The 11,770-nt window shown below is 42.2% G+C and overlaps 1 long non-coding RNA gene across 1 annotated transcript in view; it reads right to left on the bottom strand.

The window, feature by feature from the left end:
- Window positions 1-4,055: 4,055 nt before the first annotated feature.
- The window catches only part of LOC106725112, a 19,272-nt gene continuing 11,557 nt past the window's right edge, over window positions 4,056-11,770 (bottom strand). Inside the window, exons 2-3 of the long non-coding RNA XR_001360984.1 lie at window positions 6,709-6,711; window positions 4,056-4,066 (exon numbers count right to left, since the gene is read on the bottom strand). This is a non-coding gene — a long non-coding RNA (uncharacterized LOC106725112). The remainder of the gene's footprint in view (window positions 4,067-6,708; window positions 6,712-11,770) is intronic.

Raw genomic sequence — 11,770 nt, 5'->3', positions numbered from 1 at the left:
TAGAGCAGTGGTTCTCAACCTGTGGGTCGCGACCCCTTTGGTGGTCGAACGACCCTTTCACAGGGGTCGCCTAAGACTATCCTGCATATCAGATATTTACATTACGATTCATAACAGTAGCAACATTACAGTTATGAAGTAGCAACGAAAATAATTTTATGGTTGGGTCATAACATAAGGAACTGTATTTAAAGAGCCAGAAGGTTGAGAACCACTGTATTTAAAGGGCCAGGTTTTGTATATGGGGATACATATACAAAATACAGTTCCTCATGTTGTGACCCAACCATAAAATTATTTTCGTTGCTACTTCATAACTGTAATGTTGCTACTGTTATGAATCATAATGTAAATATCTGATATGCAGGATGGTCTTAGGTGACCCCTGTGAAAGGGTCGTTTGACCGCCAAAGGGTTTGCGACCCACAGTTTGAGAACCGCTGGTCTAGGCGATCTCTGGCCTTTCTGTCCACGGATTGCCTCACCAGCTGTGTTTAATTTACCAATTCCGGGTGGGTGTTATTTGATTCAGCTCTTCCTTCTATCTGCTCTGTGAGAAGGTGCAGGACACATCCATGTATTCGGCCACCACCTTGTCTCCCCCAGGAAAAACTTTTTAGGTGCCTGTCTGGCTGGGGAGGCTGGAGTCTTGGTGTTTGTGGGTTCTCAGTTGAGGCAGCTGGTCCCTGGGCGTCATGGTTTTAGGGTCCCAGGAGGTATGCAAAGTCTCCCCGGTTGAAGGTAAGGCTGGGCTTCTGATCACAGCCACTCTCCCCTTCAAGATGTCTTGGTCTCTTCAATAAAGCCGGTTGCTCCAGGAGAGATTTCAGCAGTAGTAGAGGCTGCCCAGCCAGGGGACCCCTGTCCACTAGTCCCCAACAGTCCTGTGGAATATAACTGTCCATCATCCACAAATACAGACACTCCCCACATGTCCACACACTCTCCTTTCGCTCTCTCACTCACACACTATCTTGCAGCTTGCCATCCTGTAGGCCGCCATCTTGGTTCTCTGTTGTCATTAATTTTTACAACGTGTTTTGGTGTAGGTCTTTTGGAGTTCATCTTGTTTGGGACTCTCTGTGCTTGTGTGACTTTCTCTCCAAATTCAAAGAAGTTTTCTGTCATTATTTCTTCAATTAGGTGTTCTAATCCTTGCTCCTCTTCTAGTCCATCTCGCACCCCTATTATACTGATGTTGCTTTTTTTCATGTTGTCCCAAAGCTCCCTTAAACTCTCCTCCTGCTTTCTAATAATTTTTTTCCAATTGCTATTCAGATTGTCTGTTTTTTACTACCCTGTCTTCTAACTCACTGATTTGATCATCTGCTTCTTCTAGTCCACTGGTCACCAACTGGTGGTCCACAGACCACTGGTGGTTCATGAGGTCCAAAAGTAGGTGACTGCTGTAATCTACTCTACTGTTGAAACCTTCTATTGTGTTCTTTATTGCAGATATATCATTCTTCATTTCCTCTTAATTCTTTCATAGGTTGGTGAATTTCTTAAGTAGATGGTTTATCATCTTTATGATCTTTACTCTGAATTCCTTTTCTTACATATTCCTTGTCTCTGTTTCATTTCATTTCTTTTCTGGCAATTCCTCCTTTTCTTTCCTTTGAGGATTGGTTCCCTCTATCTCCATTTTTGTTGTCTCTTTCTGTCCCTGGGCACCCTCTTTGGAACCTGAGAGTTTGAAGCCCCTAGAAGTTCAATGGTCTTGGACTCACTGGCCTGGAGGCTGGATCTGCCTTAAGTTTCACACCTTTATTGTCTCTGCTCTGAATTGTAGCCCCTTCTCTCATGGCTCTGATCCCTCAGTTGTCCACTTCAGATAATCAAGGTCAGTGGTGACATGTGCACAGTTCCTCTGGTGTGCGACTCCCTGTGAGGCACCAGAGCCCTCTGGCATGCAATTCATTGTGTGGCCCTGGAACCCAAGGCAGGATGACACTCTAAGTCCCTCTTATAGTGCACTTGCAGCCTGGTCTTATGACCTATGGCTGGGTGAACCAGGTTGCACCAGAAGATCTGTCCTGGGTTGGTGGTGGAATATGCACTGGACAATGGCTCTGTCTGGGCTGGGGGTAGAGGGAGTGCCAGTCTTTGTCTCTGTACTGGGGCTGGGGATGGCACGAGGCAGGGGTACCCCTGGATTGTACTCACAACACGGGGACCTGAAGTGCAGGATACTGGGACACTGGGTCTGGGCTCTGAAAAGGAGGCACAGCTTGGGAAGTGTCACTGGTGTGCACTCACTGCAGATGTCTGGGAATCCGCAGCACTTTACTGCACTGTTCATTACTGGGGCATGGTGGTGGTCCCATGCAGATTATGGTTGGCAAGCAGCTCCCTGCACAGGGCCAGGGGTGGTGTCCAAGGTCAGTCTGGGGATTGGTGTGGGTGAACTCCTGGCCTCCACTGCTCCCTGCATATCAACTTTATAGTCATGGTTTTTTATGATAGTAGAAAAGATATAGCAGTGGATTGAAGAATAATAATTAGGCAAATTCAACTGTATCACTAATCTTTTATTTCTTTAAATTCATAATTGATGTGAATATTTTCTATTATTTTTATCTGATGAGTATGGGTGTTTGCTATTATTTTCTTTAATTATCTACACCTCTTTAATAGAAAATCAAATAAAAATAGAGCAAAGTAAAGAAAAAAGAAAATGTAAAACACAGAATGTATAGCTGATATTTTAAAACCTTAAAAGTAGCAAAGATTCTTTGGCCTTTAAAAATTTTTCTGAAATGATAACAATGTTTATTGACTTGCTGATATATTTCTGATTTCCTTTACAAGCTTCTGTAATGTTACCAGATAAATAGATTCGATTGACCTCAATCATGTTCAAAGAGTTACCTACTCCACTTTCACATAATGAAAGCTGCTTTTCTTGTCTGTGCATTCTGGGAGCCAAATTTGTGGTTATTAATGTTATTGCGGTGTACTAAGTGCAGATATTACTACTTAGTATTTGAAAAGCCTATTAGTGCTTCATCCTAAAAGCTTTTAGGATATGGTATCATCATCATATAACATGTACTAGTAAGAAAAAATTAGAGAAAGGGATTGGTATGACCAGGGTTTAATAAGAAATTTTAGCAGAGAGTAATGAGGAAGGTCCAAAGGAGTCAAGATAAAATAGCATAATTAGGGATCAAATTATCATACTCAGCTTCAGGCCTGTAATTAATGGGGATGATAGTTGCAACCCTGAACACTCAAGGGAATCTCTAAGGGGGGCAAAGGGGAGGAAAATAGGGAACATCTGTAATACTGTCAACAATTAAAAAGGAAGAAAGAAAGAAAGAAAGAAAGAAAGAAAGAAAGAAAGAAAGAAAGGAAGAGTCATGGAGAGAAGAAATGGATGATGTTGAAAGTGACGCAATAGCAGTACCCATCAGCTGTTCAGGATACATGGATCCTACATTCAAGTAGATGGTGGAGAATAGCAAGAATAGTCTGCTTATTCAAGAAATAAATATAGAAGGTACCCAACTAGTTTGCCTGACCTCCCTTTGGAATATATAGATATACTAGAGTCCCGGTGCACAAAAAAGTGTGCACTCGGGAGGGTTCCTCAGCCCAGCCTGTGACCTCTCACGGTCTGGGACCCCTCGGGGGATGACCACCTGCTGGCTTAGGCCCGCTCCCCGGGGGATTGGGCCTAAGCTGACAGTCAGACATCACTCTGGAAACCCAGGAGCCCTCCGGGGATGTCCACTTGCCAGCAGGGAGCAGGCCTAGCTGCAGTCAGACATCCTTAGTGCTGCTGAGGAGGTAGGAGAGGCTCCCACCACCACTGCTGTACTGGCAGCCATCAGCCTGGCTTGGGAATGCACTGACCACCAGGGGACAGCTCCTGCATTGAGCGTCTGCCCCCTGGTGGTCAGTGTGTGTCATAGTGACCAGTGATTCCCAGTCGTTCTGCTGTTAGGGTCAATTTGCATATTACCCTTTTATTATATAGGATAGAGGCCTGGTGCATAGGTGGGGGCTGGCTGGTTTGCCCTGAAGGGTGTCCCGGATCAGGGTGGGGGTCCCATTGGGGTGCCTGACCAGCCTGGGTGAGGGGCTGAGGGCCGTTTTCAGACTGGCCACCCCCCCTTCAGGGAGGGGGGTCTTGCTGGGGTGCCTGGACAGCCTGGATGAGGGGCTGAGGGCCGTTTGCAGGTTGGCCACAGCCCCTTCAGGGTGGGAGTCCCCGCTGGGGTGCCTGGCAAGTCTGGGTGAGGGGTTGATGGCTGTTTGCAGGCTGGTCACAGCCCCCAGCCACCCATGCTCCCAGAGAAGGCTGGCTGGAAGCAGGTATCTGGGATTTATTTAGCGTCTATAATTGAAACTTTGTTGCCTTTTGCGGAGGCCACAACTGCCCCAGGAAGCTTGGTTTCCTCCTTCGCCAGGGCAACCAAGCCTCCTGCTTGTTACAGCTCAGTGGCTGCCGGACGCCATCTTGGTTGCGTTAATTTGCATATAGTTGCTCTGATTGGCTGGTGGGTGTGGCTTGGGTGTAGCAAAGGTACGGTCAATTAACATCTTTGTCTTTTATTAGTGTAGATATTCAGGATCATCTGAGAAGTACTTATCAGTTATATCCTTAAAGACCCTTAAAAGGTGTTTTATAATCCTTAGTGATATTCAGGAGGATTATTGATTCACAGAATTTCTTTTCTCATTTGTTTTAGAAAGTGAATATGGCAACATGCAAATAACTGGATAACCATTAAGAATAGGGCTGGAGAAAAAAATGACATTTATAAATATTGCAAGTGTAAATATTTAAAAATGGAATTAATCAAGAATAATTCAACTATCTAAGGAATGACTTTTAAAGTTTACTAAATTATAGATGCCTACATATATATGTTTATGGGATACATGCTATACATAGAGACTTAAGTAATATATACATTGCTAATGTAAGATTGTGATATCTCCTCAGTATATACTGAAGAAAATTACAGGTTATTTAGATTAGTGCCTGCCCTACCTTCTAAGTAATTATATTCAACAATCATTTTGCACTGTAATCATTTGTTTCTGCATATCAACTTATTTTTCACAATGGTACCCATAGTTACATGTTCTTGTATCAGATCTGATATTAAAATTGAAAGTTTTGATTTTCTATGTATCCAGTAATACATTTTATTAATTGTATTTTTTCTTTTTCTTTTTAACTTTCTTTATTGATTAAGTTATTACATATGTGTTCTTATCCCCACATTACCCCCTACCCCCCCCACCACCACACTAATGCCCTCATTCTCCTGTTGTCTGTGTTCATTGGTTAGGCCTATATGCTTGCATATAAGTCCTCTTGTTGACCTCTCTCCCTTACCTCCACTCTCCCCTGCCTTCCCTCTGAGGTTTGAAGGTCTGATCAATGCTTCTCTGTCTCTATATCAGTTTCTGTTCAACAGTTTATGTTGTTCATTATGTTCCATAAATGAGTGAGATCAAATGATATTTATCTTTCTCTGACTTTCTTTTTAGATCCGATGCCCATTTTTTAAAATTTTTTTATTGCTTAAAGTATTACAAAGAGTATTACATACGACTCCTTTCCCCTCCTCCTTGACATTTCCCAGGCCTCCCCTACCCCCCAGTGTCTTATGTCCATTGGTTATGCCTATATGCATGCACACAAGTCCTTCAGTTGATCTCTTACCAGCCTTCCCGCTGTAGTTTGACAGTCTGTTCGATGCTGCTCTGCTTTTGTATCTATCTTTTTGTTCATCAGTTTGTAATGGTCTTTATTATGCATAAATGAGTGAGATCATGTGGCATTTTTCTTTCATTGACTGGATTATTTCACTTAGCATAATGCTCTCCAGTTCCATCCATGCTGTTGCAAATGGTAAGAATTCCTTCTTTTTTACAGCAGCATAGTATTCCATTGTGTAGATGTACCACAGTTTTCTAATCCATTCATCTGCTGATGGGCACTTAGGCTGTTTCCAGATCTTAGCTATGGTGAATTGTGCTGCTATGAACATATGGGTGCATATATCCTTTCTGATTGGTGTTTCTGGTTTCTTGGGATATATTCCTAGAAGTGGGATCACAGGGTCAAATGGGAGTTCCATGTTTTGTTTTTTGAGGAAACTCCATACTGTCTTCCATAGTGGCTGCACCAGTCTGCATTCCCACCAGCAGTGCACAAGTGTTCCTTTTTCTCCACATCCTCTCCAGCACTTGTCATTTGTTGATTTCTGATAAGGGCCTAATCTCCAAAATTTATAGGGAACTCATACAACTTAACAAAAAGAAGATAAACAATCCAATCAAAAAATGGGCAAAGGATCTAAATAGACACCTTTCAAAAGAGGACATTCAGAAAGCCAAGAGACATATGAAAACATGCTCAAAGCCGCTAATCATCCGAGAGATGCAAATCAAAACAACAATGAGGTACCATCTCACACCTGTCAGAATGGCTATCATCAACAAATCAACAAACGACAAGTGCTGGAGAGGATGTGGAGAAAAAGGAACACTCATGCACTGCTGGTGGGAATGCAGACTGGTGCAGCCACTATGGAAGACAGTATGGAGTTTCCTCAAAAAGCTGGAAATATTTAAGTCCTTTATCCATTTCGAGTTTATTTTTGTGTATGGTGTAAGTTGGTGGTCTAGTTTCAATTTTTTTGCATGTATCTGTCCATTTTTCCCAGCACCATTTATTGAAGAGACTGTCTTGACTCCATTGTATGTTCTTGCCTCCTTTGCCAAATATTAATTAAGCATATGGTTCGGGTTGATTTCTGGATTCTCTATTATATTGCATTGATCTATATGTCTGTTCTTGTGCCAATATAAGGCAGTTTTGAGATCAGTGGCTTTGTAATACAGCTTTGTATCAGGTATTGAGATCCCATCTACTTTGTTCTTCTTTCTCAGGATTGCTGCGTCTATTCAAGGTCTTTTTTTTATTCCAAATGAATTTTTGGAGAGTTCAGATGAATTTTTGGAGAGTTCGTTCTAGGTCTGTGAAATATGCCGTTGGTATTTTGATGGGAAGTGCGTTGAATTTATAGATTGCTTTGGGCAGTATGGACATTTTAATGATGTTGATTCTACCAATCCATGAACATGGTATGTTCTTCCATCTGTTTATGTATTCTCTACCTCTTTTTTCAACGTCCTGTAATTTTCTGAGTAGAGGTCTTTTACCTCTTTAGTTAGGTTTATTCTTAGGTATCTTAATTTTTTTGGTGTGATGGTAAATGGGATAGCTTTTTTAATCTCTCTTTCTGTAAGCTCACTATTGCTGTATAGAAATTCCATAGATTTCTTGGGGTTGATTTTGTATCCTGCTACATTGCTGAATTCATTCATTAAGTCTAATAGTTTTTTGATGGAGTCTTTAGGGTTTTTTATGTATAATATCATGTCATCTGCAAAAAAGGACAGTTTCACTTCTTCTTTTCCAATTTGGATGCCTTTTATTTCTTCTTCTTGTCTAATCACACTGGCTAAAATTTCCAGTACTATGTTGAACAGGAGTGTTGAGAGTGGGCATCCCTGTCTTGTTCCTGTTCTTAAGGGAAATGGTTTTATTTTTTGCCCATTGAATATGATGTTGGCTGTGGGTTTGTCATATATGGCTTTTATTATGTTGAGGTATGATCCTTCTATTCCCACCTTGCTGAGAGTTTTTATCAAAAATGGGTGTTGGATTTTGGAAAATGATTTTCTGCATCAATTGATATGACTATGTGTGTTTTTTTCTCTCAATTTGTTTATGTGATGTATCACGTTTATTGGTTTGCGGATATTATGCCATCCTTGCATCCATGGGATAAATCCCACTTGGTAATCGTGTATGATCTTTCTGATGTACTGCAGGATCCTATTAGCTAAGATTTTGTTGAGTATTTTGGCATGTTCATGAGGGATATTGGCTTTTAATTCTCTTTCAATGTGTTCTCTTTATCTGGTTTTGCTATGAGGGTGATGCTGGCTTCATAGAATGAGCTTGGCAGTTTTCCTTCCTCTTGAATGTTTTGGAATAGTCTGAGGAACATAGGTTTTAGTTCTTCCTTTAATGTTTGGAAAACTCCCCTGTGAAGCCATCTGGCCCTGGGCTTTTGTTTGCTGGCAGCTTTTTGATGACCGCTTCAATTTCTTCCATAGTTATGGGCCTATTGAAATTTGTAGATTCTTAATGATTGAGTTTTGGAAGGTTGTATTTTTCTAGGAATATGTCCATTTCCTCCAGGTTGTCTAGTTTGTTGGAGTAGAGCTGTCCATAGTATTGTTTAACAATCATTTGTATTTCTGTGGGGTCTGTTGTTATTTCGCCTCTATCATTTCTGATTTGGTTTATTTGGGTCCTCTCTCTTTGCTTCTTGGTGAGCCTGGCTAGAGGTTTGTCAATCTTGTTTATCCTTTCAAAGAACCAGCTCTTGGTTTCATTGATTTTCTGTATTGTTTTTTTGGTCTCTATGTCATTTATTTCTGCTCTAATCTTTATTATCTCCTTCCTTCTGCTCACTCTGGGCTTATCTTGTTGCTCTCTTTCTAATTCTTTGAGCTGTAGATTTAGATGATTTACTACCATTTTTTCTTGTTTGTTGAGGTAGGCCTGTAGAGCTATAAACTTCCCTCTCAGGACTGCTTTCATTGTGTCCCAAAGGTTTTGGATTGTTGTGTTTTCATTGTCATTAGTTTCCAGGATGTTTTTAATTTCTTCTTTGATCTCATTGGTAACCCAATCAATATTTAATAACATGCTATTCAGCTTCCAAGTGTTTGAGTATTTTGGGTTGTTTTTATTGTAGTTTATTTCTAATATTATGCCCTTGTGGTCTGAGAAGATGCTTGGTATGATTTCAATCTTCTTGAATTTGGGGAGACTTTGTTTGTGACCCAATATGTGGTCTATTTTTGAAGATGTCCCATGAGCACTTGAGAAGAACGTATATTTTGTTGCTTTGGGGTGAAGTGTTCTGAAGATGTCAATTAAGTCCATCTGATCTAGTGAGTCATTTAGGATTGCTGTTTCTTTGCTGATTTTTTGTCTAGCAGATTTATCCAGTGATGTCAGTGGTGTATTAAAGTCCCCTACTATGATTGTATTGTTGTCGATCTCTCCCCTGATGTCTTCCAGGAGTTTTCTTATGTATGTGGGTGCTCCTGCATTGGGTGCATATATGTTTATCAGGGTTATATCCTCTTGTTGTATTGATCCCTTTAGTATTATGAAGTGGCCTTCCTTATCTCTTGTTATGGCCTTCACTTTGAGGTCTATTTTGTCGGATATAAGTATTGCTACCCCAGCTTTTTTTTCATTTCCATTTGCCTGAAAGATATTTTTCCATCCCTTCACTTTCAGTCTGTGTGAGTCCCTTTTAATGAGGTGGGTCTCTTGTAGACAGCAAATGTATGGGTCATGTTTTTTTATCCATTCAGCCACTCGATGTCTTTTGATTGGACCATTTAGTCCATTTACGTTTAAAGTTATTATTGAAAGGTACTTGTTTGTAGCCATTTCTTTTTTTGTGTGGCTGTTTTCTTTCTGGGCTTTTTATTTCTTCTTTTTACACCAGTCCCTTTAGCATTTCTTGCATTGCTGGCTTGGTGGTGATGAACTCCCTTAGCCTTTTTTTGTCTGTGAAGCTTCTTATTTCCCCTTCAATTTTGAATGATAGCCTTGCTGGATAGAGTATTCTTGGATTCAGTCCTTTGCTTTGCATCACTTTGTAAATTTCTGTCCATTCTTTCCTGGCCTGATGTGTTTCTGTTGAGAAATCGTTTGATAATCTGATGGGGGATCCTTTGTAGGTAACTCTCTGTTTCTCTCTTGCAGCCTTTAAGATTCTCTCTTTGTCTTGTACATTTGCCATCGTTATTATGACGTGTCTTGGTGTGGGTCTTTTGGGGTTCATCTTGCCTGGGACTCTCTGTACTTGTGTAACTTTTTTCTTCCCCATATCTGGGAAGTTTTCTGTCATTATTTCTTCAAATAGATTTTCTAATCCTTGCTGCTCTTCTTGTCCCTCTTGCAGCCCTATTATGCGTATGTTACTTCGTTTCATGTTGTCCCGAAGCTCCCTTAGGCTCTCCTCCTGTTTTTTAATTTTTTTCTCCAGTTGCTGTTCAGATTGAGCTTGTTTCTCTGCCTTATCTTCTAACTCACTAATTCGGTCCTCTGCTTCTTTCAGCCTGCTGTTGAAACTTTCCATGGTGTTTTTGATTGTAGCTATATCACTTTTCATTTCTTCCTGATTCTTGCATAGGTTGTTGATTTTCTCATCCATCCGGTGAATGAATTGTACAACCATTATTCTGAATTCTTTTTCTGTCATGTTGCACGCTTCAACTTCATTAATTTCCTTTCTTGGTGATTCCTCATTGTCTTTCCTCTGGGTGTTGTGTCGTTTCTTCATTCTGCTTATCTCCCGATGGATCAAAGGTCGGGTTGCGTGGGCCTGGGCCGTGTGCAGTGGGAGCCTCCCACCACCTTAGTGTCACTGAAGAGCTCTGACACTAAGATGTGTGGTTGTTGTTGGTTGGTGGGAACCAGGCTCGCTCTGAGTCAGTGTTGCCAGCGCTCAATGTGGCCTCGTATGTGCCCTTAGAATTAGGGACCCTGCATGCACCGTGCTGAAATAGAGACCCCCCTGGAGCGTGTTGAAAACCAGAGCCCCCTAGCATGCGCCAGGAGTCAGAGTTCCCCAAGAGTCCAGTATCAGAGTCTCTGTTGCTTTGCGCGACTTCGCCTTGAGAATCAGGGTCCCTGTGTGCCCTTGCACCAGGAATTGGATTCACTGGCTCTTAGTATGAATGCACAGGGAATCAGGATCTCAGGCGCAGGTGATAAGAAACACAGTCAAGTCACTGGTGCTTGGTGCTGCCTCCTGCCCCGAGAAAAGGGATCCTTGGGCCTGTGCTAGGCAGACAAATTCCCGTTCGCGCGATTGCTCCCAGCCCAGGGCTCCGAAGCCCAAAGTGCGCGCAGGATCAGTTCCAAGGTGCTCGCGCACTTCCAGGCCAAAGTTCCTGCAGCGCTGAGGCCCCGGCAAGGGGCGGGTCTATCAGTTACTATGATGCTGCCCCCGAGCCTGTGGGAAGGGGGGATGGGCTCTGTTACTCACGGATCTGCCGCGGGGATCTCCGAACTTTTGGTGTCCGCAGGTCTGTAGCTGTGGTCGCAGGTCTCTGTCCCCAGTGGCTGCAGGGTCCTGGTATGCGTCTGAGATCAGACTGGGTGGTGCTGAGGCCAGGATCCTAGTCTCAAGCAGCTCTGTTTCCCAAGATGGCGTGGTCGCTGTGCCTGGGCTGGCCGCCTAGGAGTGTCCGCGCCGGGAGCTGGACTCCGCCGCCTAAGACTGCCCGGTTTAGCAGCCCCTTAGAAGACCTGCAGAATCTAGCTGTCCCTAGCTCATACACACACACCACACACGTCCACACACTCCTCTATCACTTCCTTGCACTCTCACACTCTCTCCCTCCCTACCTTCCTGCTGGTCGCCATTTTTTCGGCTTTTAACAGTGATGTCTTTTGATGAACAAATGTTTTTAACTTGGGAACAGTTCATTTTTATCAATTCTTCTTTTTTGGTCAGTGCTCTGTCTTTATTTTAAAAATTTCTTTTTTGCTTCATGTATTTTCTTTTTATGAAATACTTAGCATATTTTTGTTTGGTGTTCTTTTTCTAAAAATATATTTTTATTGATTTCAGAGAGAAAGGGAGAGGGAGAGAGAGATAGAAACATCAGTGATGAGAGAGAATCATTGATTGGCTGCCTC

Source organism: Myotis brandtii, unplaced genomic scaffold (genome assembly GCF_000412655.1).
Source record: "Myotis brandtii unplaced genomic scaffold, ASM41265v1 scaffold1370, whole genome shotgun sequence".
Classification (NCBI taxonomy): domain Eukaryota; kingdom Metazoa; phylum Chordata; class Mammalia; order Chiroptera; family Vespertilionidae; genus Myotis; species Myotis brandtii.
The sequence above is the reverse complement of the archived record's forward strand: the minus strand, read 5'-3'. Positions and strand labels throughout refer to the sequence as shown.